At 44.7% G+C, this 25,497-nt stretch overlaps 1 protein-coding gene across 1 annotated transcript in view; it reads left to right on the top strand.

The window, feature by feature from the left end:
* The window catches only part of PRKCE (protein kinase C epsilon), a 461,318-nt gene that overhangs the window by 401,151 nt on the left and 34,670 nt on the right, over positions 1 to 25,497 (top strand). The window lies entirely within an intron of this gene.

The raw sequence follows: 25,497 nt of genomic DNA, 5'->3' as shown, positions 1-25,497 counted from the left end.
ACTGCAGAAGGGCTAGAAAAACATTTTTAATCCTCAGTCCTATAAAACTACTTCAAAATGGCATTTGTTTACCTCTGAGGTCTACGCCAGCTCTAATAGTCTATGAAATTATAATGCTGAATTACATAAAACCATGGAATTAATATGAACAATTAAAAATGTGGATTGATAAGTAGCATGGATAATTGCAGAATAAACCGTCAGAGCCAAGTAACCCTGAAGGAACAGCTTAGAGGACAGTTTTGTGGAATTGTCAACTGGAGAGGCTCCTCTGCGGTCTTGTCTTTTAAAACAATGAGGTAATTGTTTAGCTTGAGCATGAGAGGTGTCAGCAGGAGGAAACCTACCTTGAAATCCCTCCCTCAGCGGAGAGTGGGCACTTGGGTAGGTGTGGGGCAGGGTGGAGAAAGAAACTGCACAAAGGCCAGAGAGCTTGTCACCTTTTTATAATCTCGAATTGATAAAGAAGGTTTTCACAGCTTTTCTGAAGGTTTGAAAGAGAGACTAGCTACTGGCAGCTGTGAAGAGCCTGGGTTGGCTGCAAAAGCCAGCGTGATCTGGTATGGTAAGCAAGGTGTTAAATATTATCAAAAGATGCAGAGACACAGTAGAGTATACTTTTCACGGAAAGCCTTGAAGTGACAAAAAAAGGAAACTGGGGCGGAGGCTATATTTCAGTATTACTACATAATAATTGACTCCAATGAAGAGGCTCCTAATGTAACCTCTTGTAACCACAGAAGACAGAGCAAGAAGAAACGGACTTAAATTAATGCCAAAGAGATGGAAGGTGAGGCATAAAGCAGAGGATTTTTGCCCTTCTTATAAATAAAGCATAAGAATGAGATTCCTAGAGATGGACACAAGTAACTATGGACTCCAGAGGTTTTAGCATTGACCCTGGGAGCCTCTCAGAAAGCACAGAGACTTGAGCAAGACCCTCTCATTTGACCAACCTGACCGCACCTCAGCCTGCGACAGATGGAGCAGAAGTTTCATCGTGGGATGCTGGAGATTAAATGGGACGGCAGAGGGGACGTGCAGGGACGCGCCTCCCAGAGGAAGAGAGCAAATGGCCCACCGAGGGCTTCCTGTCTCTGGCTCCTTGGAATTGGGGAGTCAACACGGTAAAATTAGCAGAGCTAAGTAGGCAGATTTGTGGGGTTGAAGGCATAATTGGTCCTGTTTTTCCTTAGTCTTGACCTAACTGGAGTTCACTGGGTATGTAATGGAAAAACAACAACCAGCTTGATATAAAAATACAGGAAATGCCTGCAATCACTGCTGATTACAGTAGCAGCTTTCCTTCTGTTATTTTTGTGAAAGAGAAAAAAAACAGTTAGTGTATTTTTTCCCCCTTCCTAAACTGTAGAAACAACTTGGGCTATTAGTTCTTTTTAGGGCATTGTTTGGCTAAATGATGTCACTTATTCTTTATAAATAAAGCAGGCGGGAAGACATTCAAATTCTTATCATAAATAAAATTCTTATGAGCATAAAACACAAATCGTTCTAAGTATGGTTTATTGGCCCTGGGGACTCGTGTTTTCTTAATTCTTCCAATTTCTAATCTCTCTAAGCTGAACAGGATGAATTTAGTTGCTGGCATAGTGCCTCATTTTATAGTATGGTTCGCATTAGTGCTAGGAGAGGTAACACTGTTTCCAGCAATTTCTTTTTCAGGACCCACCACTGCTTAGCGAGTAAAGAAACACTTGCAAAGAGACCCTCTCAGCAAATAGACAGAGAAACACACATCGTTCCAGCAGCAGGGAGAGCGCACTAGATTCTCACCAAAGCCGAGCAAGGAACAACCACCCAGTCTGTGAGTGCCGTTCATTTAGCACGTCTGAAATTCAGCTTCAGGATTCTCAATTCCTGTTGCTGGAATTTAGATAGAACTGTTGATGTCTGTAATTATAATGTGTTTTTTAAAATGTCCCCTTGGAACTTGCTGGATTCTCCTGACTTTCAGTTGGTGGGGACCCTGGGAGTGCGCAGCTGGGAAACTACTTGGGCACCCCTAGGAGATGCTGTGCTCTGTCTGTTAAGCCCCAGGGCTCTTTTGTTCATAAGACTCCAGGAGATGCTGTTAGTTTGAGCAACAGGCTTAGGAAACTCAGTTTCCCAGTATGGAGCTCAAGTGAAAACTAGAATTCGGTTCTTCAGTGGCAGCATTCATTGTTTAGGAGGGAAAAAATGGCTGAACTTAGGTTCACTCATCAGCCATAAACTGGTTTATGCAGATTTTGCCTTGATCTTTAGGTGGAATGCAGCCAGATTTGCAGCGTTGTTAGACCCTGGAGAAATCAGATTGAGATGGTGAAGGCTTTTTGAATGCTTCCGAAGAAAGGAGAAGGCATAAGGCAGAGACTTTCGTTTCTCATTTCATTTCTTTTCTCTATTCAACAAGTTTTACAACTTAACCTCTAAGATTGTATTGAACTTTCAAAGGATTCTGCCCATGTTTGAAACACCTGAGGGTTGGGGTTTTGTTTTTCTGTAAATATTAATTAAAGATATTTAATCTGTCCATACTGTAAAACTAGAGTAGTCTAAATATAATCCTCTCTTATTAAGCCATTATTATCAATTTCCCACCACTTGTGGCCCTCATTCGTGTTCACCATGAACATGTAGTTCTTGCCCTACATGATCAGGAAGAAGATTAAACAACTCAACTTAGTCAAAGCTGTAAAATTTATTGTCTAAGAAATTATAGTATCTTTTTGAACTGCTTGGATTCATTTCCAAACCAAAACCATTTCTCGCCAGATAAATTTTGTTTCAAACAAAACAATTTTTTTAAAAGGCACTTAATCATCACAGCTTGATCTAACCAGAATATCTTCACCCACCCTTTCAGCATCTTTTGTGGGGAGGTTTATGCCAATAATGGTTTGATGTTCTTGGGGTTAGAAGGATTAAGAATACCCAGGTGAAAGGTTTCATTTCCACCTTCCTGCACCCATTGTAAAGTAGACATTTTATTGTTTATGGCCTCTTGGGGCCAGACTGCCCTGAATGTTTTATGGCATGAGATGATGAGTCTAAGGAAGAACTATCCCCGTGATCTGAGATGGACCTGCACACTCAGAGAAGTCTCCTGGTTCCATTCTCTCTGACCCCGGGGTGCCCAGTGCAGTCATTCCTGTCTTTGACATGCAGGTACCTGCAGCTCCCTGCCCAGTCTGTACAGCAGCACACAGTGGGCTCTGAGATGTTATAGGTGCCCACAGGGAATTTACTGAGCCTGGCATGGTGCTGGGCTTGTGGGGGGATGGCTAACAAATGTTGGCCAGTTGGTTAACAGGAGTTCTGGGTTCGTGGTCAGGCTCAGCAATTGCAGTGCAAGGATCAAATAGCACTGGGCATTGAGCACATGTCATTGAGCACATGTGCGTTGAAAACAGACAGGCACGCCATCTCTGAATGCACACCCTCAGGGCTTCATGCACCTACACGTGTACCAAAGTGATGCTCATGAATGCCTCTGGACAGGAATTTAGGATCTGATTGTGGAGTAAAGACACCACTGTTCTTTCTTGCCGTTCAGCTCATATATTGAGAGGGCCTCTCTTGAATTACGTTTGCGAGAAACTTAAAAGGAGCAAATCAGGCCAAGGGAAAACTCATTTAGGCTCACCCCTGCTTTTTTTCTTTTTTTCCTTTTTTTTTCTTTTTTTTTTTTTTTTTCCTTCCTTCACTCCTCTCTCCCTCCTGTCGTCCCTCCCTCCCTGCCTCCTTTCTTTCACATTCTTTTTTCCTATGGAGTTATAGGCCTAAAGTAAAGTGCACAGTTCCTAGCTGTTAATTAATTCTCACATAAATATACACCTACATAACCCAAATCAGGATATAGACTATTTCCGGCACCCAGTAGGCTCTCCCATGCTCCTTCCAATCCGTACCTCCCTCACCCCAGGAGAGGCAACCACCATTTTGACCATAGATAAGTTTTATATTTAAGTTTCTTTCAAATTGACCTTAGTGATCACCCTAAGGGGTCCTCACTGTACCCCTCTGACCTTGCCCAGGTTTGAGTTTACGTAAGACGCTACCGACTTCAATAACTATTAATAATTACTGAGGGGTTAAAATGGGCTTGGCAGTAAGCGTTTTCTGTACGTTCTCTCATTTAACCTTCAGGAACGTAGCTTGTGAGATATTGTATTGTTCCCATTTTACAAATGAAGAAACTGAAGCTCCAGGTTGCAACATGAAGCAAAAAGTCCCCGTGGCCAGAAAGTGTGGGCGCAGCATTGGAACCCCGCCCCACGCGTTTTCTCCAGTGCTGCGCCGACAAGCATTTGCCCCCGTTATCACTGGGAGAGCCCTAGTGAAGCCAGATTAGTTTTCCTATAAAACTGAGTTCCATTCTCCCTAGTAAAACTTGAGGGAATATTCTAGAAAACTTCACCAGACTACCGTGCCATTGTTGATTGCGTCAAGATCACTGCCAATGGCCATGGTTTTTCTGAAACCTCTCTGAGATGTATGTTTAAACTTTAAGAAGAAAGCTTACTCAAGTTCACTGCAAAAATGTGCAAATACAAGGAAAGGAAAAGCCTTACAAAGGAAAACACTTGAGCTTTTTTTTTTTTTTTTTTGGTCTACATGCTGCTTAGAGGAAACTCAGAGTAAAAAGATAAGCAAATCGCACACTTTCATGTCTGGAGCTATTACCTCCAACTGTGGGACAGTAACGGGGAAGCAGTGAGGCTGAAATGAGGCTCAATGAGATAATGAGGATAAAAGAATTTGGGGGAAGTCGTAAGCACTGCACAGAAGTGAGGAATTACTGTTATGGAGGGAATGAATGATTTGGCCTATTTGTTCTTAGAACCTTTAAGAATTTTATTCCATATCAAGTAGATCAAAAGCAAATGTAACGGTCTTTATGTTGTATCTTATTCCTTCTTCACCCCTCTCAGGTGTGTGTTTGGCGGGGAGGATTATTGCCTTTGCAAGTGCAAAGAAATCAAGTTACCAACAATGAGTGAAGAACCAAATGTTTAGGAGGCGCATAACTGATCGAAGGGAAGCAAACTCAAGGCAGTGCTGAGTTCAAGCAGTTGGCAGTCCTCAAGCAATTTCACCAGGCTGCACTAGTTTGAAAAGTGATTTTAAAATGTTTAAAGAGATACTAGTATCAGGTGGCTAACGCTACTCTTATTTCTAATTTTAATGGTGGTGGTGCCTTCTGAGATGTAATACGGAATATGAATAGATCGCTATCTATAGAGAATGTCCTTTTAAAGAACAGTTCAACTTTACCAACTGATGTTAATATAAGCAAGTCCTGTCCCCCTACCTTTTTTTTTTTTTTTTTTTTTTTTTTTTTTGAGACAGAGTCTCACTCTGTTGCCCAGGCTAGAGTGAGTGCCGTGGCATCAGCCTAGCTCACAGCAACCTCAAACTCCTGAGCTCAAGCGATCCTCCTGTCTCAGCCTCCCAAGTAGCTGGGACTACAGGCATGCGCCACCATGCCCGGCTAATTTTTTCTATATATATATTTTTTTTTTTTTTTTAGCTGTCCATATAATTTCTTTCTATTTTTAGTAGAGATGAGGTCTCGCTTTTGCTCAGGCTGGTCTCGAACTCCTGAGCTCAAACGATCCGCCCACCTCGGCCTCCCAGAGTGCTAGGATTACAGGCGTGAGCCACCGCGCCCGGCCATGAAACCTTATTTGATCAGTTTCCTTGACACTGCTCTATAACCAAGTGTTCATTCTGCAATTAGAGGCTCCTACTTAAGTTAAGAATGACTGTGTAAATCCATGGCTCTGCATTTATGTTTGTGCTTGTGGGTAGAAGAAAAAGAGCACATTCTTTGTACCCAACACTTTACTTACTGATCTACCTTTGACAAACTACAAACTCTTTAGAGACTGGGATAGTTCCCAGTCTTATATCTCTCTGATCTTCCACTATATCTAGCAAAGATCCTTACACAGTCAATGTGGGCAATGATAAAGATGACAGTGTTGTATCATTATAGATATCACATGGCTCTAAACAATTAAAAATATTTCTCCACTAGAAACCACCACTGAATTGGTAAATATGATGAGTCTTAAGAGGAACTTTTTACATACAATTAAATATTGCCAGGAATAAAAGATGTCTCACTTGGCCTATCTCACAGTGGCACAAATGGACACTTTGGTAATTATTTGCAATGGTGTCTTGCCTATTTCAGCTACTAATTGCACAATACTTTCTTCCTATAACAATTTCTTAAGTTCTTCTCTGGCCATGCTTAGTTATATATGTATTTAAACTTTGGAAAATTGGAATCTAACTTATTTTCAATTACATTTATCCAATATTTGTAGAAATGGCTTAGGGAAAATGAATTCGTCTGTACTATAGTTCATCCAGTCTGTAGAACTCAGTAGTTCAAATCTGATAGAAAAGAAAAATGGGCATTGTCCCCATTATGTGGTTGACAAAGGGGATTGTTTGGTTGTTCCTCTAGAAAGTTCTTTATAACCAGCTGGTAACAGTGACTTTTGGGGGGACATTTTAGGTTACAATGACTGGATTTAAAATAAAGATTTCAATTTATGGGACTCAGTTTATCTGGAAAAGAGGAATCTTTTCTGCGTTGGTATATTGGATGAGAGGTGGCTATTCCATGCAAGCCTTAAAAGGGGTGCTGGGGAAGGAGGACCTATATCTCGGACATGGTTAACTATTTATCATCAGGAGGGAAATGAATCAGTAGTCATTGACTTCATCTAGCAAAGTCCAGCTGATGAAATTTTTCTGCTTTTCAGTGTCTTTGAATAATTTCCTTCTTCTAAATATACACATGCCAATAAATACAGGCATAAAAATACATTTGCAGTACAGAGACACTTAGTAGGTACATAAGTAAGGACTCTCTGAGAAAAACAAATGTTCAGCCAATGACAGTGAGTCATTCTTAATTCACATTAGGATTAAATAAGCATGAAAATCAAAGTTCATTCCATACATGATTATTGCCACAGCAAAATGGAGTGTGAATCAAAATCTAGTTGTACGTGTCTTCATCGCACCTAAGCGAAGTGCCTGTTTAAAATGATTAGAAATGATTTAAGACACGTTAATCTGCTCCAACAGCATGGCAGATGTGAGCGGCAGGGTTGGACTGCCAAGCCAGGGTACTAACACCCCGGCAGGTTAGTTCTTGTCGAGTGGGCCCAGGCAGTGTTGTTTTACCAGCTTACCATCCAAGCTGTGGCACAGGCAATGCTGTTTCCAGAAGAAAATTACTTAATGGATGTTTCTTTAGTGAGCACTCCAAGGTGCCTGCTGTCTTGGAAGTGGACTCCCTTCAGCCCACAGAGATCTCTCTGGATCTCCTCTTAGCCTCTTTGTTCATTCTTAGCTGTCAGGTATTTATGAAGTGCCTCCTACATCCCAGACACTGTGCAAGGCACTGTGGGGATAGAATGGTGAGCCAGCCCCTGTCTCTTTGTCCCCTCTTTGTGGACCACACTGCCTAGTGAGGGCATTCACATTTCCTTGTGTGAATACTACAGTTGAGGGGGGGAGGTCCAGGTGCTTTGGACCCCTTAGGAGGGGCACTGATCCTAACTGGGGCAGTCCGTGGAAGCGTCCCACAGGAAGTGACGGGAGTTGGCCAATAAAGAGAGGGGAGGAGTGTTGCAGGCAGAGGGAACAGTTTATGCAAAAGCCTGGAAGTGAACACTTAATATTTATACCTTTCATTTGATATAAATATATATATCCCATTTTAACACCAGATTAAAAGCCTTTTCCTAGTGTTAATCATTTCTTAGCTTTCTGGTGTCTCCCTGTAGGACCTATCGCAGAACCTGGTATATGGTAAGGGTTTGACAGCTGTGAATTCCCTCCCCTCTTCCCTTGAGCACTGCCCGTGGAGGATGAATGCTGCTGTCACAGCCTTGAGCCAGAGGGTAGAGCTATAAAGAGCACGGAAGCCAGTAGGCGCTGGAGGCAGGGACAGGGGCGCCACTGAGGAAAGCCCAGGGTGAGACGGTGGAAGGCTACAGATAGTAAAGACACCCCCCAGTGATGCCCAGTTTTGTGAAGACCCAGCATTAACAGAGTTATCCTAGGTGAGCACCTTTGAAACATGGATGGTGTTGAGCTTCAAAATGTAAAGTCATTTAGTGCTATTCTGAGCCTCTAGACCTTTAGCCTAGGGGTTAAGGGACAGATATGGAAAGGGAAAGGTCTAGGGCCAGAGAGCCTGCAGATTTGGGCCTTCCGGTTAGCGTGAGTGCTTCAGTGTCCATTCTATATTTAGCTCTCAGGTTTGCTCAGTTCAAATCATTGACCCTTGCCCTTAAACAATTTGTCATTGATATTTTCTTCACATATCACTAAAATGCTGGATTCTTAGGATCCAAAACAGTGTCACCCACAGTGATTCCTCCAGGTTTTAATACTCTTAATGTTTTCTCTTATTTCTCAGCTGGAGTAGAAACAGCTGTATAGACTTTTTTTCTTTTTTAATAAGAGAGTGTGTGTGCCCTGACCCAGCATGTGACCCTAACCTCCCAGATTCTGAATGTTCATGGTCATGTCAACATACATGGAGTGGCTAATGTTTGTCCCGGTCTTCTCTTAGGGCGTGGAGAGCTGATGCACTTGGCAATGCTGGCCATGCTGCCCTTGGCTGCTTTTCACAGTGTCGGCCCCTGCTTTCAACCAGTGCTGTGCACTTGTGAATGCGTGATGGCCAGTAGGGCCTCTCTACCTCCAAATGCACTGACCTGGCTCCCAAGATAGTTCCGAGTTTGTGAGCCTCTGACAGTGAGTGGCTGTCATCATCGGACACCTGCTACTGTGGAGCAACAAGGGGTTTTTAGACCAGCCCTGGGACTGGGAGTTTGGTCAGAGAGCTTAGTAGTAGCCATAGCTCCAGCTAACAAGCTCAGATAAAGAATTTGCTAGAGAAACATGGAGCAGCTCATAGACACAACAGGAAAACTGGAAAATCAATGGGAAAATGGGCAGGGACCGATGAGGCTGGACACCGCCATGCTTCTTAGGCACCACTGTGGGAAACCACACCCTGGTCAGCTCACAGCTCTTAGTCTTGGTGCCACTGCCTCAAAAGTCACAAGAGTATCAAGATGGCCAAGACTTGGTGTCCTGTGCGTCACACGACTAACACCGAGATACAGCCCTATCTGTGACAAAGTCTGCAGCAGTGGAAAATAAGATAAAATCAACCCAGTACAGCGACCATTCTACAATTCCCAGGCTAACCATTCAAATGAGAAGCTAGTTATAGTTCTTCATTCTGGTCTCCCCTTCTGGTGGTGGTGGTTTGCTGTTGTGCTGTTCTGTTACATGTCACTTGTAATACGGTCAGTCAAAAGGAGCAGATGTCCAAATCTATGTGACGGACAGTAGTACTTTTTTTTGTATGTGAGAGAGGAGTAAGAAACTAGTAGTTTGAACGGTCAAGTTCGGAAATTGCTCATGTAGGGGAATTGAATGAATATTTGTCAAACTCCCACTCTGCCAGGAACTGTTAGAAACCCTTTGTGTATTATCTCATTTAAGCATTACTGTATTATACTCATTTAAGCCTTTGAAATAAGCATTGTTATCCCCATTTTACAGGTTAGGAGCCTGAGCCTCAGGGAGATTAAGTCGTCGTAGTCACACTGTTTATCATGAGTCATCTTCAAACTCAGGTGCGTGAGGCATCACATTTTCCTGCTCAGTCTCAGGCACCTCTTCCTTACCAATCCTTATGTGGCATTGTGGAGAGTCCCCATTTTGGTAATGTCCCTTAATCCTTATGACCTTGATCTTTTAACCACTTTTCTGAGGGCTCCAAATCTAGATCTCTGGTTGACCATTAAAAATAAGAGTGATAAACCAATGAACTGACATTATTGAGAAGAAGTCAGGGCTGAGTAACTTCATACCTAAAGATCTTCTGGGCTGGAAATTTTGGTGAGCCTGAAGTGAAACCATCAGAGGGTGACAGGAGCAGGCACTGTGGACTTGAGGAGAATGTGGACTTGGAGAGAATGTGGACGTGGACAGTGTAGTAGGTGTGGGTCCTTCTACAAGGAGCTCATGGCTTCTCAGGACTTGTTCTCCACCACCCAGCCTAGACACGCATGGGAGGATGTGGTTAAGAGTTTGCTCCATGGGGTCCAAATCTCAGTTCCCCATCCCCACACTAGCTGTGGGCTTCTGACAGATTATTCACCCTCTCAAGGTCTCAGATTTGTTACCTCTAAAATGAGATGATAGTACCCATTTCAGAGAGTGCTGGGGAGAATTAAATGAGACCATCCGTGTGAGGTACATTAGTAAATGCTCACCAGGCGCTATCACTGAGCACAGTGTCTTTATGCTTTTCTCCTTGTTTCACTTGTGGATGGCAAAAGCCAAGACTTAGAGTTCTGTCTCCTGCAAATCCTCCCACAAAGGCTGGGGCATGTGAAAGGTGCTCAATACATATCTGCCGATTAATGGAAAAGAAACAAGGGCATGGCCGGAGTTATCTCAGCCTAAATGTTCATAGCACTTTCACTCTTCAACATTACATTATTTACTGCTATATTCATTGGTTGTCTCTTTCCACACTAGCATATAAACTCTAGGAGGACAGGGAACTTGTTCCCATGGTGCCAGGAATAGTGCATGTCACATAGTAGTTGCTCCATAAATACTTGCATGCATGAATGAATGATTTTATTTCTAGGAAAAGAAATGAGCTGACTAGGAACTTGTGGGCAACATCTGCCCTGGAACCGCCTGAGCCCCGGGCTGACCATTTGCCTCCTTCACCAGGGACTCAGCCAGCCTCGGGGTCTGCTGGCCGAAGGTGACCCACAGGAAGCTGCCTGTGCCTGTTCCTTGCCCCAGCACCTGCAGGGCCCAGGGCACAGCTTTGCGAATGGCAGCTGCTTAGTTTGATGTTGTAAGACTCGCTGGGAATTGCTGCCATTTGGATTTATTATTTTAATTGTTTTATAGTTTATACTTATGCCCTGCAGTGATTTTCCATTAAATCAGAACATTTATGTTTTCAAAAAAGAGCAGGTATGGTTGTGGGTGTATATCATAACAGCTAATCTCTGGCAATAAAAACTGTTTGACAGTCATCAACAGATTAGGAAATTAGCATTTGTTTAATTAACCTCCATTAGAGACTGTTAGCACACGAAACTAGTGATTTTTTTTTTAGCCTGATAAGATGACAGATTTTGCTTTTGTTTATTCTTAAGATTTCAAGAGTCGTTTTTGTTGTTTTCATGTCTATTAGCATGAACCATTGGATTGTTAAAAATAATCCAAAATTGGGAAGAGACCAACAACACCAAGTATAATCTAATAAGGCACTTACAATTAAACTTTTATTGATTTTATGTGTTAATAATATATATTCTGTATGTACATCTATTATATATTATATAAAACATGTATATAAATGATTATACTAAATATTACATATATTAATCATACTATATACTTTATTGCATATATTTTCTTGTGTATGTATATAAGGTGACATACAATTTCCAACATCTCTCTCTATATAGTATATATTATATCCTATACCTTATTATATATGTACTTTATATACACCTTATTATATACATAATAAAGTTTATAGTATCATTAACAGATGAGACAGAGAAAGCAAGATAAGAGTTATATGTTGCTTGGGCTCATTCTCACACCAGATAGCTACTATATTGCAAATATATTAATACTTCATATATATATAGGCAACAATAACTCTCAACATCTCTCTCTTTTTCTATATATCTATTATATTAATCATACTATATCTTAGTATACAATACTTCACTATATACTAGATAAGTACTTTATGTGTATATAATAAAGTATATAGTGTGATGGAGACACACAGAAATGCCGAGAGTTACAAGTTTCCCGGGTACGTTCTCATAACACGTTAACCATCTTTTTAGTTTTCACTGAAGCTTTTCAGTTTTGGCCATAGCACTTTCTAAATTACATTCACAAATTCTTATTTCTTTATTTCAGAATAGAATATTGAAAGGACTTATTTTCATTGATCAGAACCACCAACAGAGTCCATATTACTGTGTTTAATTTGGTCAAAACACTTGCTTTCTGGCTGAGAAGTATTCCTTTCACACACCATGTTGCTGTGTCTCCACTTGGTCTGGCTCCTATGCTCGCCGGCTGACTCACCCCACACATAGCTTCATTAAAACACACGTGGAAATGTGTACTCTGCACAGGGGGAAGTTGCTGCTTGTTGTGGACCCTCGGGGCAGCTGGAGAATAGAACTGTAACTGCCAAATGTGAGGGTCTGCTAGAGTCTGTGTGCACTTCCGTGCCCTTGGTACACGTACATGACCTGAACTGTAAGTGAGAGACTTTGTTTAAAAACTGTGTCACTTTTCCCAAAGCAGAGAATGGATTAACCTTTTCAAAGTACCTCCCTTCGTTGAATATAGCTTACCAATATTTCATCCACATCTGTGGCCAAACAAATGGCTCTAGTGTGAGGATAAATTCAGCTGTTCATTGCCAGCAAAGTCAGGGAATGAACAGCACTCTGAATTTTAGCTGAATGACATCAAGAAAATCCAAATCCTGCTCCAGGAATGGTCCTAGGGTCAAAAAAGAAGAAAGGAAGCAGCTGACTGAGGATGGACTCAGAGGTGGGGTGAGGCAGCGGTGGCTAGGAGGGCCCCGGAGAGGAAAATCTATAGCCCTTCCTTCCAGGACTTGAGAAGTGACATCACAGCTGTGCCCCATGTCACTTCACTTCTGCTAACTCTCCAGGTCTCCTGATCTATGCAGGTTCCCTGGGGGAGGTTATGTTTCAAGCCATAAGTGTCCATCTTAGCTCAATGGCATTGGACAGATTGGCAAGTTGTTTAGAAGAGCTCATAGTTTGGGAGAGGGTGACTTTAATGAGAAGGAAGTAATGAAATGTCCAGGGTACAGGCACCGCCCCGGCAGCCCCCCCCCCCCCCCCCCCCCCGCCGCCCCGCCACGATGGAGTGAGTGCCATCAGGAGCAACCAGTAGGCATTGGTCCTAGGGGAGTGGAGAAGAAAGATGGGGCTCAGAAATGCTGGACTTTGGACTTGCTGGGGTAGGGCACCATTGCACTGACTGACATGCTCCTCAGGGACAGCCTGGGGTGGGCAGAGGAGGAGGAGGAGAAGCTCCAGGCCCCTTCTTGGTTGGAGCACTATGGAAGGCTCATGGAGAAACACGGAGCACCTGTGCGTTTTCTCTGAATGGGCTCTTCACACACAGGACTGGTACTGCCTTGCACAAGGGCACATCTGCCAGTATCACGTGCAGAGTTGTTGCTCTTCTTTTTTGCTCAGGTGGAATTCTAGAAATCCCTTTCCCCTTTCCCATTGGCAGGTTGAGACTTAGAGTTCTTTTCTCCACTAAAGCTGTTCACTGGGCAGACCCTGGTACATGAGACAGTATTGGTCTGGAAGGTCATTTCTCAAAAAGTACAACTACTACTACTATTCCTAAATTGGAGTCTTAGAGCATAAAAAGAAAAATAAATGAAGGACCTCAGTTGGATAAAAAGATCTCTGGACCATGGAACTGAAGACCCCTGTCACTAACTGACCGCACTCTTGGGCTGCGATTCTCCCTCTTCTTGGGCTTCCTGGCCACCAGTCTCTTGAGTTTCCTCTCTGGCTGCTCTATTGCAGGTCCTGGGCATCGAGCATTGGGCTTTGCTTGCAGATCAATTCCAGCCTCTTTTCTCACACTACGTGAACCCTCTGTCGGAAAAATCTCACCCACACGCGTTATGTCCTCCAGCCCAAAGCTTCACACATCCCACGTAGTCGGCATGTCCAGTTAGGTGTCTCCAAGGCTGACTCAGCATGTGTGAGCTGAGCAGTTGCTATATCGCCATCTCACTCCAAAACCTGGACCTCCCTGGTACATCGCAGACACTCAGAAAATATCTACCAAATGGAGCAATGGAGGCTGCCTTTAGCTCTAATCGTCTTTGTTTTGTAAACTCTACCGGATTGCAACCTCCCTGATGAAGAGGAGGAATCTCCTTAACCCACCTCCCCCCTTAGCCCAGGGCTCTAGGACCGCAGATGCGTGTGGGCACGAGTGCAGTCCTCTTCCCTTCCTTGTTGGCATGTATGTACATGCGCACACGTGAGCGCGCACTCGCACATTTCTGATCAGCTGAAAAGCCCCACATGGTCTTAAAGTAAATACCTTCCATGGCCAAATTAAACAAATACAAATGTAAGACTTCCTTTTTAAGAATAATAAAATCTGTTTTCCATCCCTTTAGAGGTCAGTCCGTTTTTGACCCCCTGACCTGGCATGAGGCCTCTGATACCCTCCAAGTGACTTGGGTGACCCCCGCTTTGCAGGAAGACGTGCCTTCCCTACATTCCCCTCAACTTGTGCAGAGTTACATTTGTGTTTCCTCAGCTCTTTATGTGAGTCAGAGTGACCTGCAAGGAGCTGACCAATCTCCTAGCACGTGGCTCCTTATGTGGCTGGACACGGAAGACATACGCTTACCGGTTTTGGCAGCTTCTTGTCCTGACGAGGGAGCTTGAAGGGTGGTTTTCTGGCCTTTCTGTCCGGGAATTCTGGGTCTTACGGTCCACTTCCGCCAGGCTCCAGGCACACCATCAGAAAGGTTACCTTTGGTCTTTTAGCTGGAGTGGCCCTTTCTGTGATGACGGAGTTCTGGCTAGACTTTAAGCTTCAAATCGCTGGGCCCAAAAAAGGCGAGACTAGCAGCCCTTGCCTTCTAAGGGCAGCGATGATGTCCTGTCTGTCCCTCTGGTGTAGGACTTATCATCCCGAGTGCTCTGGCCTCATGTCCATCTCTCCCTCCATACCCCAGACCCTTCCTTGAGGACAGGGATTTATGTATTTTCTCCCAGTATTCTCGAGGGCTAGCACAGAAACAGACTCTAAGTAGAAACTCAGTAAATATTATGGAACTATCCATAGTAGGGCCAAGTAGACAATGGATATGTTAGTAGTTGTAATCACATCATTAGCTAGACTGTCACTAAAGTGGACTTCATAGAGACCCTGCCCATTACTCCATCCTGGTGTTCAAAGCACATCAAGTACCAGGCACTTTGCAGGGCGTGAGGACCAGGCTATAAACACGAAGGCACAGTCCCTGTTCCCATGTTCATGAGAGAGAAACCAGTAATACTCAGGGAAATAAGCAAAATAACGATAAACTGTGATCATTGCTGTGAAGGAACTGATCAAAGTGCTGCGACTGAGGAAAGGTCAGGGGTGATGTGATGGGCTGTGGAGTGGCCGAGAGGAGAGGGAATGGAGGCAGAGACCCGAACGACAAGGAGCCTGTTGTTTGGGGCTCTTCCCGAGTACAGTGGGGAGAATGGATTGGAGGGTGCAAGAGAATGTCAGATTCAGTTGCTTCTGATGGTTTTGGCCTTAGTTTTAATAGTTTTCCCTTAAAATGTTTTAGTAGTTCCTTGTGTTATCTGGAAATTGCGTTCAGGTCAATGTGGCTGCGTGAGGCCATGATCCTTGACTTTGTCTCTCTACTCGTTCCTTCACCCATCTGACAAGCAGGGAGGGGACGCTGGGCTGCATCAGGCACGGTGGGGATGTGAATCCCCTGCCCTCGTAGGGTGTCCACGGTGGAAGACAGATGCTCGTGGTGGCAGTGTTTCTAGGCCTAGGACATCAAGGCAGGAGACAGGAACCCCCCGAAGGCCCCAGGCCCCAGGCCCCCACCTTGGACTGTGAGGGTGTGTGGTGAGGGGTGAGGCCAGAAGACCAGACTGGCGGAGACCACAAAAGGCCGCTCACAGCATGTTGAGAGCCGTGTTCCTGGGGTGCCGCAGAGGAATGCAAGCAGCAGGAGAGCATCATCTGATTTACATGTTATATAAAAATGCCTGCTGGCAAAGTTTTGCTCCAAAGTGGAAAAGGAAACATTTGGTGTGCAAGTTCAGGATTGCAAGTTCAAGCAAGTTCTTTCGTGGGCTCCAGCTGCCTTCACTTCCCGGGATCCTGGACCGGGAGGGCCCTTGAGGACTAACTCATCCAGCCATCTCATCTCATGCTTGAAGATAGTAATGCTCAGAAAAGTAACTCGCTCAAGGTCATCCCTGTCCTGGGCTCAGCCTAATCGGCTGTTTTGATGAGCAAGTTGATTGGCCCGGAGAGAGCTAAGAGGACTAGGTATGAGAGTCATAATGGCCAGGGCAGCTCATCCACGCGCTGGAGACACAAGGCGATGCCTATTTCCCATCAGCCAGGGTCAGGATTTTATCCATGAACGTTGAGGATAAGAACATACTTACGTTATTATGGATTTAAAAAAAGTGACTGGACAATCATGCAATCAGATAAGCTGTTCTGCAGTGATTCCAAGTCTTAATGCCCAGGTATAGCCAGAGGCGATTTATTATTTTTTCCTCCTGGCAGGATCAATCACGTAGCAGGCTATTTATTTTGGCCGTGCATCGGGACGCTGGTTGACACCTCAGGCTTCCAGCTGTCCGTGTAGTGGCTAAAAGTCTGCTTTCTCCAGACGAGAGGCCACCTGTGTGGTCAAAACAGCATTGTCTAGTTTATCAGTTACATCTTACAAACATGTTTCCATGAGTTAGAAACAAGCACCACCCCGGCAGCAACAACTGTGTTCCCCATCCAAGGAAGGACAAAGTGTGGCCATGACATCTTTTTTTTCTTCCTCAAACAACACAGCAAAGTGGTTAAGAGCGTAGCAGCGGCGTCAGGCAGGAGGGACTCCAGCACTCCGTCACCACCTGTGTGTCCTGGGCAGTTAATAACCCCACAAATGCTTTTTCCTCATCTAGAAAATAGGGACAATAATAGTCTTACCAGATTCACGGAGTATTTGTGGGGTTAAATGCGCTAAAAAACTTAACACCGAGCTGGGAATACAGAAGCCTTTGGGGCGTGGGTAGGGGGAGGTAGCTATTGTTTTGTTCCTAAATGATTGAGTTTTCCTATGAAAAGACTTGGAGAAGGTTTTCCCTGCAGATTGCTCCAGAATGAAATATTATTATAACATTGATACTCTTAGTTATGAGCACTGCAATGGAGAATTTATAAATCATTTATCTTGGGCTCTGAAACAAATTATGTTTTTCTTTTCATGCAGAGGCGACAGAATGTTTTGCTGGCCTTCACGGCTGGCCTAGGGTGGTCTCTGAGGAACCTGCGTTCCTGAGGGTGGTGGGAAGTACCGATGCAGAGGATGCCGGGAGGAGGGTGCCTGCCCGTCACCAGCACTTGCCACAACGTTGAGGGGGAAAAATGGCCTTTCTCTTGAGTATATCGTTAAATTCATGAAGGTGTTTGGTTACGTCTTCCAGAAGGGCTTCTATTCCCATCTGATTAACCGCAGTCATTCACAAGTCTCCGCTATTTTGTCCGAAAACAAGCAGGGTTTCTTCAGAGTCTCCCTCGAGGGCCTGCTCTCTGAAGTGAAGTAATTTTTCTAATCTTGTATCTTCAAGTAACTGGAGGACTTTGCCCTCACGTGTGTAGCATTCATGCCTCAGCTCTGTGGAACTAGCATGCCAGGGCAATGAGGGCATTCGAAAATAAAACGGGTGAAGAATACAGTGGCGTTACGGGTGCTTTTATGGCACACTTTTTCATTCTTTCTGATGTATTAGGGGCCTCATGTGTGCCAACCCTTTGCTAAATGCTGCGTGGTTTACAGGAGGAGAGTTTTCTGGCCCTTATTCTTGGGGAATCCACCCTCCAGTTGGGCAGATACAATTTTCTGAATGGGAAAGGGTGAAGGCAGATGAGACAGCTGAGGTGCAGTGTGAGGAAAACAGGATTCCACTGAATACCCGAGTTCAAGTCCCAGCCACCGCACTGGCCTTGCTACCCCTACCCCCGCCCCAAGTTCTTTATCGATAAATTGGGGGTGATGATACGGCCGCCCAGGGCTGCTGCGATGGGGAGGGAGGGGACGCTGCATGTGACAGCACCCAGTGGCTGCTGGTCCTGCGGAGCTGTCACATGTCCTGATTGGTGGCACCTGTGCGGCCTCACCCCTACCCGTGACACACACGCCCGCCACCTTTGCTTTCTTTGGGGAACTTGGTGTCATTCCCCACTTCTGGGGAAAGGAATCTCGTGATTTTCTCACTGGACTAGGCTGAACGCCTCAGTTTTATTATAATTCATATTCTCTCAACATTGGTCACTTTCTCCCACATGTTACAGTTGCATGTGCTTCGTATTTTTCATCCCACAGTGTCTGTCTCGGTGGCTTATACACAAGAGAGGCAATAATTCTTTAATTTTTGAGAAATATTTGTTAGGGATTTCATGACTTGCCCTGGCAGAGGATGTGTGTTTTAAGGAATGAGTGTGAGAGGCCGTACGCGGTGGCTCACGCCTGGAATCCTAGCTCTCTGGGAGGCCGAGGCGGGAGGATCATTTGAGCTCAGAAGTTTGAGACCAGCCTGAGCAAGAGTGAGACCCCATCTCTGCTAAAAAAATAGAAAGAAATTATCTGGACAACTAAAAATACATAGAAAAAATTAGCCAGGCATGGTGGCGCATGCCTGTAGTCCCAGCTACTCGGGAGGCTGAGGCAGAAGGATCGCTTGAGCCCAGGAGTTTGAGGATGCTGTGAGCTAGGCTGATGCCACGGCACTCTAGCCTGGGCAACACAGTGAGACTCTGTCTCAAAAAAAAAAAAAAAAAAAGAAAAGAAAGAAAAGAAAAGAAAAGAAAACAAAAAAGAAAGAAATGAGTGCGAGAGACCCCCGGAGAAGGCAGAATTTCTGGGGTAATTGCCACGGATCAGGTACTGTGCCAGAGCTTTGACATAGGTTATAGCCTTCAGTCATGGTGGTATCATCTCCCACTTAACAGATAAGGAAACTGAGTCTCAGAGATATTTTGGACCAGCCCAGCATCATCCAGTTGGTAAGCAGCAGAGTTAGGATGCAGATTCAGAACGGCCGGCCTCACTTCCTCTCTGAGTATCGGGAAGAGAGATGTTGAAGGACCCGCTCCACATCTCGGATCACAACATGTGGGCACCAACAGCTTCTTATATGTAAACCATCATACACAGAATTAGATGCACACGTAGCCACGCCTGGCAGGCAATTCTTAGAAGCCAAAATATGTGTTTCAGATTATTCTAGACATGTTGCAAGAGACATAAACAGTTGGTTTCTCGTCACGTTAAAAGTAGAGTTTGACCTACCACAGGTCTCATCCTGTCTAGGGAATTTCCTTTTCTTGACGTCTTTCGATTTTCTGGAAGAGATCTGCGTTCCTATCCCAGGGGAGCCTTGATTATACCATCCCGCCTCTAAATCAAGCCATCCGTGTCAGTAGCTGTGACCTCTCAGGCTCTGTGTTCTCCTCCTCACTGCAAAGCCTTCTTTTCCCAGCCCGAAGAATTTTTGTCCAAGCATCAAGTAGAGATTTCCAACTCATGCATCTTGCATTTTATCTAAAAGGTGGTCACAGGTGATCATATAGGGTTAGTGGCACATTGCCTCTTACCAGCCGTGTAACTTTGCACAAGTGACCATGTTACCTTTTCTGAGCCTCATTTTCATCATGCATTTAAGGCGGGTGGGTGGTTGATGCCAAATGTTAGCAGGGTTAGTACAGTCAGGATCCTGTCTCCCACGGATAAATTGCAGAGGACACTCTGGGCAAACGCACCCTTTCCTTGTAGCCAAAGCATTGCTCCCAAATCTCTGTTTGGCTTAGTGGTCTGGGCCAGGCCATCTCAGAGCCTTGATCACTGCTTAAGACTTAGATTAGAGCAGTGGTTGTCAACTAGAGGCCCTAAGAGGGACATCTGACAATGTCTGAGACATTGGTTGCCACAGTGGGGTGGGGGTGGGGGGGTACTATTAGCATCTAATGCATACAGAACAGGGATGCTACTAAACATCCTGTAATGCACAGGACACCCCCTCCCCCCAGCAAAGAATTATCCAGCCCCAAATGTCGGTCTGGCCCCAGTGTGCCAAGGTTGAGAAACCCTGAACTCGAGGGGTGCTGAAGAGCCTGCTCCTTATTCCCTCCCCACAGACCACATCCTGTGTGGCCCTTGGCAGCTGGGGGAGGAAGTGTGGTTCCGTGGACGTTCTCACAAGTCTTCAGTCCAGTGGAGAGTGCAGTGAGGTAGCCATCAACCCCCGGCGCATTCTGCCTGAGCGGGAAATGCTAGGAATGGTTGTCACCATTATTGTTTAGCATCGTTCTTGAGGTTTTAGTCAACACAATCAGACAAGAGAAATGAATTAGAAATATAAATACTGAAAAGGAGGTAAAATAGTCAAGAATTGCAGATAGTTTGAAAAATCCTGGAGAGTCAACTGGAAAATGCCTTTATAAAAATAACAATTCAGCCTAGTGGCAGGGCAGAAAATGACAAACAGGAGCCAATAAGACATACACCTGCAAACATATATTAGACATAATGGAAGAAATGACCCCATTTGCAAGAAGAATTTATTTTTAAAAAATTTTTTGTATTGAGCAACACCTCATTTTATAAAACAGAATGAATGTCACCTATGATAGGAATTTAAAATATAATAGCTTGTACCATTTAGAAGTGGGTTCCATTGCAATTAACACAACAAAAATGCTTTAAGATTCAATTTTATTTCTTTTTCCTATGGAAGTTATCTGGAGGGGGACAGTGCAGTGACCTTTCCTGGGGCTTGGTCCTTGTCTTTATGGTCGAAAGTAGCTGCTGTAGGACCCCAGGCATCATATCCTCATTCAGGCAATAGGATAGAGGGAGGAAAGAAAAAGAAGAGTAAGATTCTTCCTTTTAAGGAGACTGTCCTGCATCTATTAGTAGAACCTGGTTACATGACCACACCCAGTTCCAAGGGTGGCTTTTAATTCTAGTTCAGAGCTACATGGCTTAAAAAGAAAAAAAAAAAATCAATGTTCTCTTACAAAGGAAGAAAATGAGAATGGATATTGGGACAACCAACAATCAGTCTGCCATAACACGTCACAAGAAATGTACAAGATCTATATGAGAGAACTTTAAAATGCTCCTAAGGGGTGCAGACCAGACCTGAACAAATGGCAAGACAAACAGTATTATTGGAGGGGAAGACTGAACATCATAAAAATTCAGTTCTCCCTGAGTTAATTTATAACTTTAAATGTGTTCCCAGTAAAAACATCACCAGGATTGGTTTTTAACTAGAGCAATGATTCTAAAGTTCATATGGAAAAATAAACAAGTGAGAATAGCCAGGAAATTTTAAAAAGAGAAATAATAAGGAGACTAGCCTCACTGGGAGTTAAAACATATTATAAACCTACAATAGTTAAAAGTGTGTGGTATAGAGCCATGCTATAGAATAAAGGACACAGAAAAAATCCAAATGCATATGGAGATTTCGCACCAGTATTTGATAAAGGTGGTGTTTCAATCAATGAGGAAAAGATGAACTATTGGATATCTGGGATTGAGACAACTGGACATCTGGAAACAAGTAAAGTTGGATGTATACCTCATACCTTTTGTCAGAACAAATTCCAAATACAGCAAAGACTTACATTTATAAAATGAAAGCATAAAAGTACCAGAAGAAACTTTGGGAAAATGCTCTTATAACTTTGAAATGGGTAATGCCTTTCAAATTAAGACATAAAAGCCAAAAACATCAATTCATAAAACATCAAAATTAAACACCATGAAATAAAACATTGATTATTAATACATAAAATAATATTATGGTCAAACTCCCATAACCAATGTCAAAATTCAAACAATAAACTAGGAAAAGTATTTGTGATTCCTGTTGCACACAAAGTTTGTTTCCTGATATAGAAAGAGCTCCTAAAAATCAATAAAAAGCAAATGCCACAAAAGAAAAATGGGCAGCAGACAGTTCACAGAAAAAAAAAATAAATACAGATCTCTTTTAAGTATATGAAAAAATGCTCAAACTTACAGAGAAACTTAAGAATATGCAATATACTATTTTCAACTGTCAGACCACCAAAACTTGGTACTACACCATGTTGGCAAGAACGTGGGAAGCAGACACTGTCATATATTGCTGATGGAGGTGTAAATTGTTTAATCCCTAAAGCGGGCAGTTTGGCAATGTCCATCAAAATTCACATCCTTGAGGTATCTGATTCAGAGATTTCTTTTCTAGGAAATGTGTATGGTTACCTTCACACCTGTGCAAAATGTCACATGTACAATGTTATTCACGGCAGTGCTGATGATAATAGCATATATTGGAAGCGTCCTAAGTGTCCCCCAATAAGTTCAGTGGAGTAATAGGCAGCCATAAAGAAGTAGGAGGATCTTTAGTGCTAAGACAGAAAGACCTACTATATATATCAAGTGAAAAAGGTAAGGCTTCAAAGGGTATATATAGTAAGCTCCCATTTAGTTAAAAGGGGAGAAATGAATATATATTCACATTTTCTTATTTATATATAAAAATATGAGCAAGAGAATACACAAGGAATGAATGAAGTGCAATTGTCTATAGGGAGAAAAAGGCGCATCTAAGGAATGGATACAAGAGGGAGAATTTTACTATATGCCCTTGGATACTTTTTGATTTTTTGAACACGTGAATGTATTTATTACCTATTGAAAAAACTGAATGAAACTATTCATGAATAAGTAAAAGTCACATTGGCTCATATATAAGGAAAGGGATTTTGCTGGATTTTCCCCCCATCTATTAAAAATGGTGACCCCACTCCTGTAAAAAATGTCTCCATCCCCAAAAGTGGCCTGAGACTAATATCTAGGCACTTGTCCTTCTTTGCAAAGCTGTGAACAAATTTGAGGAAAACCAACTGATACTGTCCCGAGCACCAGTGGGAAGGCTCAAGGAGAAGAGACCCCACCCCCGACCCCACCCTGCCTTCCTGCCAGCCAGCCCACCTCTGGGTAGGTTAGGCTGGGAAACCATTGTTCCCAACCCTCCTCCCCAGAGAGGCCTAAAGGCCCCTATTTAAAGAGGCAGAATTAAAAACCTACAGGTGGGAGAATCCTGAGGCAGGAATAAGAAGTAGAAATTCAGGGTTCCAGGGGTAATAGTGCTGGTAAGAAAACCATGAGGGAATCTTGTAGGGAAGGTCGATCTCCCTCTCCTTCCCCCTGCTCCTTCTCTCTCCCTCTCCCTCCCCCTGCTCCTTCTCTCTCCCTCCTTCCCTTTCTCTCCCTCTTCCCCGCTGCTTCCCTCCTGTTCCCCTCACCCCACAATCATGGCTCCAAGCTCTCCCATCTGCTGAAATCCACTACTCACGAACTGCTTCCCGCTGAGAGCCCAGTGCCAGGCAAGTTTGGTCCCAGAGGTATAAGCACTTTGATTTTTAATGGAACGGAAGACGCCCAGCAGAATAAAGTTCTAGCATTGCCCTTTCGGGTTCCCCGAGGTCTTCTGAACCACACTTTCTTCTGTCACTAAAGGAAAGGAAAAGAACATAAGTCTGTAACTCTTCCTGGATTTATTGTTACATGGAGAGTTAGAGTTTTCAAGAAATGCAGACAGCAGAGAGGGAATTGGAGGCGGTGACCACAGACAGGCTTTCAGGCCTCAGTGGCAGGACGTAGGAAGAGGTGTCTTGGTCGTGGCGGAGGACAGCTGCGGAACATGTTTGGCAGTGGTGGCCACGCTGGGCCTTCAGCTGGGGCAGCTTCCTCCCCGAGGAGAAGCGGGGGCAGGCAGCAAAGGGACGGTGTGAGGTGGGGGGAGTGAGACATTCCGCCTTCTCTGGCCCCTCCCTGAGAAGAATAGGAGCCTGAGCGGAAGGAGAGGCTGGGCCTTCCCACCTAAGTCAGAATAGGGGCAAGGTTCAGGCCGCTTGGAACATTCTGAATCCATCCTGTTCATACAAAATTAGAACAAGTCCTTCCTCAGACATGACGGCTTCAAAAGCGAGTGGTTAGAGGGGTGGCATTTGGGGTATTTTATAAGGTTGGGCTTGGTGGCTGGCGCTGGAAGAAGTCAACCAACATTGAGACAGGAGGGCAGAGGGCAGCACGCAGAAGCCCTCACCACCTACGTCACTTGCCACCCTCTGGTTTCCACTTACTTATCTCTGCAAGGGTAGTAGCCAAGCGTGCCCTTCCTAACTCACCCGAATGTGGTTTATAGACTGAGGTGCTGAAGAAGCATTATTGCTCCTTTCACAGCGAGTATTGTGTATTGCGTTGTGCTTATCGTGCGTGCCCTGGGGTCGGCTGCACTGGTTGCTAGGGCGTGCAGGGGCGTGTGACTTAGTGGGGCCCAAAGGGTCTGCCTCCCGAGGACGCAGACATTTGCAAGTGGGTGGACAGGACAGACACCTGGTTCCCTCCAACTCAGTTTCTGCATGAAGGAAATGGGTCCGACGGTACTAAAGACCTACTTTCATTAGTCCCTTGAACAAGCCTGCAGGCAGGGGTGTGTCATCCCAACTTGACAGATACGGCCACAGACCAGAGAGGTGACTTTACCAGGGTCAAGGCACAACCGGCGTCCTGCAGCTCAGCCTGGTGTTCGGTCACTGCTGTCCCACCCACAGCTAGAGGTGAGCTTTGACCACACATGGCACCCAGGGTCAAGGTGGGGAGCCCTGGTCCTGGCGGCTCAGCTTGGTTGGTTGTTCTCACTGTTCTCTCTGTAGTTCTCGAGCATTCGCTTAGAGCAGCACATTTTATGTGTTCTTCTTTCTCAAGCAGTCCCAGCTGTGAGCGGAAGCGGGGTCACTGGTACAACGTAGACAGGTCCTAAAGTGCTTCCTGCCCCACCTTTGCACTCAGGCCTAGATCCCTGACAATGGCTGAAGTTCAAGTCCCAACACCAGGCAGGCCTCTTCCGCTCTCTGCATGCAAAGGAATGGGCCTTCTTTTGCAAGACTGCCCAGCCCCAAGTGGCTGCTTAAGGGGACGCAGGATGGGGACCTACATCCAGTCCAGGTTCTTCTACTGGGCCAGGTCTTGGGTTTCCAGGCATGGTGGTGGGGGAATTCTTACCCAGGACCCTGTATTTTACACAGGACCCCCAAACGTAAAACAGGCCCCAAGGTGACTACACTGGTTGAGGCCAGCACACCTCTGTAGCCCTCACTCTCTGTGAAGAACCACGTGGGCTCTGGAGGTCCAGGTTATGGAGACCCATGCGCCCTCCTTCCTGCCCTTGCCCCCTGCCCAGGCCTGCTTGCCCCTAGAAGACCAATCCTGCAAACACATTGTGCTCATACAGGCCGGACATTCATCGCTCTCCACATGAATTTCCTGAACCCTTTTCCTGGCATTCTAGGCTCTTTGCAGTTGGTTTCAACATGCCTGTCTTGCCTCCTCGTTCACTGGGGCCCAAGTCTCTGGTCTCTTTGCTGCCTTTTGCATCTGCTGTGTCGGCCTTCTCTCCCCTCCCACCTTCTCTCCTCGTGGTCTGCCCGAACCTGGCCCTCCGTCTAAGCTGTTCTTAAGGGCCACTGTTTCCTGGAGGCCCTCACTGCCTGCACTAG

This window comes from Eulemur rufifrons, chromosome 19, assembly GCF_041146395.1.
Source record: "Eulemur rufifrons isolate Redbay chromosome 19, OSU_ERuf_1, whole genome shotgun sequence".
NCBI lineage: Eukaryota > Metazoa > Chordata > Mammalia > Primates > Lemuridae > Eulemur > Eulemur rufifrons.
The sequence above is the reverse complement of the archived record's forward strand: the minus strand, read 5'-3'. Positions and strand labels throughout refer to the sequence as shown.